Source organism: Dreissena polymorpha, chromosome 8 (assembly GCF_020536995.1).
Source record: "Dreissena polymorpha isolate Duluth1 chromosome 8, UMN_Dpol_1.0, whole genome shotgun sequence".
NCBI lineage: Eukaryota > Metazoa > Mollusca > Bivalvia > Myida > Dreissenidae > Dreissena > Dreissena polymorpha.
Genome location: NC_068362.1, coordinates 60,090,396 through 60,097,265, shown reverse-complemented (window position 1 = coordinate 60,097,265; position 6,870 = coordinate 60,090,396).

The following is a 6,870-nucleotide window of genomic DNA, read 5'->3' as shown; positions in this document are numbered from 1 at the left end:
GTTTTATACAGACGATTACCTTAAGCTTTCTTGTTACTTCATCGTTTTGTTCAAAGTAGTATCTAGAAGCGGTTTGTACAGTCGAAATCGGAAAATGATTACAAATATTCGAATTTAACGCTAAGATTTCTGAAATTGACAAATGATATTATAAATAATATAGCGGTATAATTTTGCTATGAAGTTTTTTCGTTTATGCAAAATACTGGACATGAGCCTGAACCTGTAAACCTTAAAATTACTGTTTTTATGGTCAAAACCAATTAAATATAATATGATATGAATTAAATAATTAATGGTAGCTTTGTTATTCATGGGCTTATCTTTATAATATAGATCTGTATAATTATAAATGTAAAGAACATGACCGGATTAAGGGAAAAAATGAAGACCCTTTAGAACAGTATTTACTTTCAGCAAACTTATAGCAGTTAAAGTTTATCTGTGGATATAAGCTCAAGTCAACTTGACAACAATGAACATCTCCCAGATTATTTGGTTCCGATTTAATACCGTATATGACTTAAAATAGCGAACATGAACAGAAAAGGCTTGTTTGATGTTTTTCCATTTTTTTCCATTCGTTCCTTGAATACAAACACACTAAGTATATGAATACTGTAAAGATCGACTGAAAATGTTGGGTGTTTTTGACATTATCATTTTTGTAACTCTGAATACATAAACGCAAATATAATCCAACCCCTACTTCCTGTCACCCCTCATCGCCGGTCGCCCCGTGTAGGCGGCCGGTCTGTGCCGCGACCGTCGATAAACACTATATAATGCACCCCTCTTTAGCGGTAACCCCGTTTCTCCGGCCAGCGGCCAGCAATTTTGCATCCCAAATGTTAAACTCACCCCCATATGAGTGGTCACGCGAGAGTAAGTCAGTCATGTACACTGGATAAATTACACCGACGCAACGGCGAAAAAAATCGATACGTACGTCCAGTCTGCGGTTTAGGCTCTGCAGTACTGAAGCGTGATGTGTGATAAACATTTTGACAGCCAGTTTGCAAATTGCAATTAATTAGCGACAGATTATCGGGTTATCGGGTTAAAAGCAATATGCGACCGTTTGATCTTTTTGTTTCCGCACATGCGAATATAATCTATTAGTACTGGAAAAGAGATTCTTTTGAATCAAACTATTTCAAGCACACATTTATGACAATTATCGGCTAATTATCCAAAAATCAATACACGCACGCATGGGTATGACGTGACATTGTACATTGGTGCATAATTTTCGTGCGATTTTGTCGGGACAAAGGAAATACATGAGGACTTTTTTGATGCTAGAATTTGTAAATGTCTCGTTAACATAAATCAATAAGGAGTGTGTTTCGGATTACAAATTATGATTCTCATTTGGGAATTCAACAAAACATTTATATTTGTTTTATATTTACAATGATTTCAATATTAATTTTGATAAAACCATTTACGCGGCGAAATAAATGTTTTTATAATATAATGCATGAAAAGCACGATTACCAGTAGGATTACACCTGGTTGCTATTATCAGTCTCTTAAGTAACTGGCCACGATTTTATCGTGGAGGAGATCACTGTCGGGACCAATTTGTGCGGTAGGTATTACAAAGACATTCAACTGCAATAAACCAATTTTATTATCGATTGATTGATAGTGACACGGGAGTTATTCACGCATAACTGATTCACAACTGTACCCATCTTAAGTGCATTGGGGCCATACAACGCGCATTCTGTAAACAACGAATCATGAGAATGATTCTTTTTCATTGACTTGGTTCTGATGAGGATGATATTGATGATGATGATTAGAAAGATGAATAGAATATATTTTTGAATGGAAATGTTGTTTAATAGCTGACTTTAGAAAGGAAGAAATAAAATTATTTTAAGTCTATACATTGTTTAATACATGAACACATATTTACCATTGTGTTTATACAAAAATTGAACAGTTGACCATGCACTCATCAACTCTAGACTACCTATGACCCAACCCCCTCTTAAAAGGCCACCCCGCTTAAGCAGCCAGTTTGGCCGTTTCCCTTGACTGGCTGCTTAAGAGGGGTTGGACATGCATAATCGATCGACTGGCCACAACGCTGTTCTTATGCAATACACGTCACGTCTTGTTTAATGTTCGATTTTTAAGACAACAATACCGATTTAAAATTCAAACACGTCGTGTGTTTTCCATCTAGGAATAATTTGTTTATCAAAACGTTGCAGAAAGAGCATTATTATTTCATGTATTCGTTCATATGCGGTCGTTTTGCTTTTATCCGCGGATATTTGCCATATACGGTTTTTAGACGGACCGGATGCTTGGTCCAAATTGGCAAGTAGCAAATATGGTTTTTATGTATATTTCAGTGGATCTTCATATAATCTGATTAAATGCATACTCTTTGTATTGTGCTTTTTTACTATAATTAGTCAATGGAATATTGATGCAACGGATTACTAAGGATTTATCTCATTTCAAGGTATAAAACATTCATTCACCAAACATATAATTATACATCGAAAGACATATGTGTCGCCTAATGAAACAATTGCGGTTGTTTCACCGAATAATATTTGTTTACATTGCGAGTATAATGGTAAAATGAATCAGGCATTACCGGATAGCTGGGTCTTTATCGGAAAACCTGTGTCAGAGGTTTTCTCAAACAAACTCCCATACGTCATAGTGTAAGATCAGTGAGGCTTAATTTTGTGGAATTATTTGCATAAAAGTATAATATATCACATAAAATCTTTAATTGGGATCACAGAAAAACATGATTACATATCAAAGATTAAAGCAATATATAACAGCAATGTTCATTTTGTCAATTACAAAACACAACACAAGAAGGAACAAAAACATTGCACATCAAACAACACAATACATGTAAAAGAATGCTACTAAAGTATCAAAACGAATACACACTTTACTGATGCAATTTGTACAATATCGTATCCGTTTACAATGTTCATGTTGCAGTAGATAATTATTAACGTTGCCCAACTGCTGGCAACACATTGAGCCGGTGTAAGTATCTCATAATCGATGGCGAATAGGTCACGCGAGTTGTGTATCGTGTTATTTCTTAAAATTCGACCAGCATTTGTAAACATATTACAACGTATATACATTTCCAGATAGGAAATTTTTTATGTCTGCGTTGAAAAAGACTGAGTTCATGGAAATCGCTGCACAATCAATGAAGGTATGGCTGTTCAAAGCGATGCAACCTGTTTTCGGATCATGTTGAGTTTAACACCTTGTTATATATTATTATGTTTGATAGTGAACACGTTGGTTTTTCGTTATACTTTGATTATTTTTAATTTAAAATGATCTTTTCACTAAATCAATATCGTAGCCACACGCTAACCACCTGTGATCACTGTTACAGCCAAACAATTGTTACACGAAACGATTTTTCAGAGAAGTTGGCTTTTAATTATAATTTGATTATTTTTCATTAAAAATGATGTTTTTACTAAATCAATATCATAACCACACGCTAACCACCTGTGGTCACTGTTACAGCCTAACAATTGTGACACGAAACGATAATTTAATGTACATATTATGTATGTTTGTCAGACGTTTTTCCAGAAGCGCAGAGATTTTTAACTAACATTTTGAACACTAACATTCTGACGTCAATATAAAATTAGAAATAGGATGCGATCAATTTAAATATCGCAAAAACACATGCATGAGCTGAAAGATAGCTTGCATAATATGTTCACAAGTTTGTATGTTTGAATGTAATAAGTGTCACTCCCGCTGAACTACGTTACAATGAGAGGTGCGTCTGTACGACAACGCGATACGGCGTCATAACTACAACGGTTACGGCTTCTTCCCACAGTTTGTTGACGATACGGGACGTTGTTTAAATAAATGTTAAATAACGGTGATTTTGAATAGTTTTTGTATGTGTAAGCCAATGTTTATTTCAATACGGATATTGTGTTCCTCTTTCATAGCTTGCCATGTAATTTATTCCTATGTTATCGATAAAGTGGAAGTTTTACAGACCTGTATAGACAACTCATAAAATCATTGGAATATAATTCAAAGTCTGATATTAAACAGAAGAAAATGCAAACAAACGTAAGCAAGAACGAATATTGAATCAATCTTATCCAGATCTGCCTCAAAATTAACTGCATGTAAGTGTAACGAGATAAATTTTGATGAATTAAAATGTTACGGCGTCTTACAGAGAGTGTTACAGTGCATTTAATACAACATGTTTAAGGTTACGGTATAGTATCGACGGGTACTGGAGGTTTCGGTAAATAACAAATTCGGTAAATTGTATTTAATATAGTAAATGTTGTGGAGGTTTCGGTAAAATTAAATCATTATAGAGGTATACCTACAATGAGGTGTGAAGGACACCTTTTATTGGCTTACATTAGGTGCATATATTTGCAAACTGATTAATTGTTAATTGATAAATTAATTCAATGCCTACAGTAAAGAATTTAGGGGCATGAATGAGCTACCACTGAACTTTTTAAAAAGAATAATTTTTGGTACCAAACCAAAAAATGTAGATTGAATTTCAAATGTAACTTTATTGACAGTACATTTACGATTTAAATAAATCAGTACCATTTTTTTTAAGATTTGGTGCATTTATTTAAAAAAATTAGTTCTTTACATTCTTTACAGTAATTGAGGTAATTAGTAACTAAGTAATTATGTTAATGATTTACTCAATTTACTCAATTGAAGGAATGCACTTTTTACAAATTGTGCATGAAAGAAATAAACTCATGATATTTGTTTTATTCTTTTATTTAATTTTTATTCATACATATATACATTTACATAATTTACAACATGCAATATATAACAGTGAAGATACATTTCAATAATATCAGTCAGTTTTAATTATGTTATTTAATTTTTATACATATACACATTTACATAACACAATACAAGCAGATTTTAAACATACAAGTACATGAAGAAACTCATCACATTATTCACTGTCACACAGAGTTCAGTTCAAAATCATTTAACAGTTCATTCGTCGTCGTCAAACATGGTGCACCGCAGTTGATGGTCCCAGGGCATTGATGTGACTGATGGTCCTCAGTAGGTCTGTTGTCGACAGTTTTTCCTCTTCATAATCGTCCCAGGCTTGGTGAAGTCTCCCATGTATTTCCACAAATTTCTTCCTCCTGATCTTAAAGATTGCCCCTAGAGTTTGTATTATACGGACAACTGGGGCATGAGAACAGATATCCCTTCTGTTTTGTGGCAATATGCGTCGATGTACACGGTCGGGGTTTTCCCTTAGGCACTTCGTTGTTGTTGCAATCAATGATGACCTCCATACTCACGTCCAAAATGCTACTATCGTGAAACGAAATCTCCATAGTTGTAAATTTGACTTCCTGCAGGCGCTGTAACGCTGTAAAGAAGGCACCGTAACATGTCTTAGTCGTAAGAGAAGATACCGTAACATGTACACGGAGTTGACATGCAACAAATATTTTGCAAAATCGGATAGAAATCACCAATAATAGTATACACATGGGCATCACATGTTTGTAAAAGAGTGAACTTGATACAAATCATTGAAAATAAATATCGTGACAGAAACTGCAAGCCAGAAAGAACGAATTAATTGGATTTCTTTTGTTTAGAGCTTGAACTTCTTTCTTTTATCATGATTTCACGCTAGAAAATGTCTCGATAGCTTAGGTAGTTAGTAAAGAAACATTAATAAATGAAAATAAATGCCATATCCCGTTTTACGTGTAAGTTTAAACAAAGAATGTACCTGTATAAACGCGTGTGTATGTCTAACTGTCAAGACGCTGTAACCGTTGTAGTTATGACGCCGTATCGCGTTGTCGTACAGACGCACCTCTCATTGTAACGTAGTTCAGCGGGAGTGAGTGTGCTTTTTACCGCTGAAACAGTATATTTGGCGGTGTGATGCCGCCAATACATGATTTTTTTTGCATGTGATTGCCGTCGCATAGACAGGGTGGTTATATCTATGCGGCGACGCAACACAAAGTTATGATGTTTTGTCCATGCGGCTTAAGTGCCGCAAAGACAAGTCTTGCTAAATGAACTATTTAAAACTAACGGATAAGACAGATAACTCCACTACTGATGACGCTTATACTTATTCTGTTGATAGTGATCAATGGTGATAAAAATAATAAAACAATTATTATGGACGTTTTAGATGCAACATTAGATATGAGCAGAAAACATTCCGTACGTATGTATTTAGATTAATTTTGGAGATCGGTAACCAAACTTAAAATATTGATATACTAAATATGGTTTACAGGTCTTTCAAGATGTTGCCTATCCCGTTTTATCAGGCCGGTCATTAAGCCATTTTGAAGAATCTTTGGCAAAATGTGCATTTATACAAAGCCAAGGTCAAGTTTCAACTTTGATTAAATCTTATATAAATCTTGGTACAAATGTGCGTCTTTATAAATATGTGCAGTTTATAACGCAAGTTCAACGTCGATGATTGTAAATACATCTAATATTGTCAAGCCTGTTTTTAGTATAACGCCAATAAAGTTCAGGTGGAGGTTTCTCTATATTATGTTTATATGTTCGTCCGTTCGCTTGCTCACTTAAGCAGAACTATTTTCTCTATATTCATTACTATGTTCTCGAGGTCATCAACAAACAGTTCATAATTAAAGGAAAGTGACGCACATCTTATACAAGACAGACAAACCTATAACAACTAAACGGGAAACATACAAAAGTATTTAACCTTAGTTTATTGTCTTAACACGTTAAATGCAAAATATTGGTGGCTACAACTAGGTTCAAGAAATGTCTAACCTTAAGCACTTTAAAGCTTAGAAACAC